Here is a 1,984-nt window from a genome sequence, read left to right on the forward strand (position 1 = left end):
GCTCCCCCCCCCCCCCCCCCTATTATTTTTAAGGTTTTTTTTGCTGGAGATGCGCAGATAATATAGAGCATGATGTGCGAGGAATGATTAAATTTTATTGTTTTTTTGGGGGGGTCAATGAAAACTTTATTTCATTTACCAAATGTTAAGTTAAGCACATCGAGTTTCAGTGACATTGAGAACCAAAAAAACAAAGTCAAGCTAAAGGTTACATTCTAATTAATTACAAAGTATTTAACCAACATGCATATCTATCCGTATCATTATTAAAAATGGAAGTTAGCTAGCATGAAAACATTGATATTATTATTAATGAATCTCGATTATCCGACTATCAATAAATTAGTGGAGACACTACTATATTAATCATAACCGTTGATTGAAGTAGTCAATGAGTTATGATTCGTTCCATATCTAATGTTTATCAATATTAACTCATTAATTGTACCATTTTCCTAATTTACACTGAAAGATAAAACGTAACCACCCAATAAACAAATCAAGGGTTTTGATATCGTGGTGCCTCTTAACTATTTTTTTAGTGAAGAGGATCAAAATCCTATTGCTAATAGGATTATGATTATGATTTTTGTAGTGCTGTGATAACGCGGGATTTGATGCCGCGAGGATGAGCCTAACGCCTCGTTTGGTACGCGGGAATGAGGAGGAATGGAATGCAATTCCCACTTCCCATTCCCTCATACCAAACACACCTATATTTTAGATGTTGGAATGACCATTCCCTAGGAATGATCATTCCCACTATTTGTGGGAATGAGCATTCCAAGTGAGAAGATAAGGAATGGTCATTCCCATTCAAGTGAGAATCAAAAACTAGTTAGGTATTTTTCAATTATATCCATATTAATAATAAAAAATGTTTGGGTGAGACGCTATGCAAGTGGACAATTTTAGATTGACAATTTAGGCTAGTATATCATTTTGCTATTTCGAAACATATTATTTTAGTTGGTATTGTTTTATGGATTTTTGCTATTATGAATTGAGTGATTTTGATGCTTTATCAAATAAGTTAATTTATATATCTAGAACTGTGGATTGTGGATATCATTCTTTTTTTTGGACCTATGAAAGATACGATAATCTTTTTTTTATTTTTCTTTAATTTTTAAGACTAAGAAATAGCGAGTATTGTTTAAAAAATATAAACGAAACATACACCTGATGGATAACACGAGCATTAGTATAACACATACCTAGATTAATATAACATATGCGTATATAAAATTATTTAGTTATTATCATTAATGTTTATTTTTTATCTTATTAAAAATCTATGTTGTTGTAAGGGCATTATTAGAAAATGAGATTTTATTCTCACTTGTGTACTAGTGATACCAAACATGGGAATGAGAATGAGATTTCCATTCTAGCTTCATTCTACGAACGCACCCAAACAAGAGAATGAGAATGACCATTCCATTCCCACATGCAATCCATTTCATTCCTTCTTCCATTCCATTCCCAAGTTTGTCCATTCCCGCGTACCAAACGAGGCGTAAGTGTTTTTCTACCCCCATATAATGTTCATATCGTTGTTTCATGTATCAAAATTTCAAAAAATAATTTCACCTCCCCTTGTTTTTCTCAGTTTAAATTTGATGAAGAAGCCCTTTCTCGTTTGGGGGAGGGGATGCTGTAACGTTTGAAAACATGGTGAAGCTTTTGAAGTACAAAGAGGATTATTAATCAGATTGTTAATAACTCCCTATTTTAACTGAACAATTGTCTTTCTATATAAGATGAAATTTGTACTTGGCAGCTCATTTTATTAGATGAGGGATCGTGACGTAAATTAGCCGTGAAATATATCGTGCTACTCTCATTGGAGAAGGTCAACCTCTATTCCTATCTCTCGACGTTTAATTCTATTGAATAACACGACATCTTGTATGTAAATATGACTTTTCTTATATTTTATTTTTTGAGTGCGCAAAGTAGAAAAGGAAAGGTAGTTCTGCTT

Source organism: Asparagus officinalis, chromosome 2 (assembly GCF_001876935.1).
Source record: "Asparagus officinalis chromosome 2, Aspof.V1, whole genome shotgun sequence".
NCBI lineage: Eukaryota > Viridiplantae > Streptophyta > Magnoliopsida > Asparagales > Asparagaceae > Asparagus > Asparagus officinalis.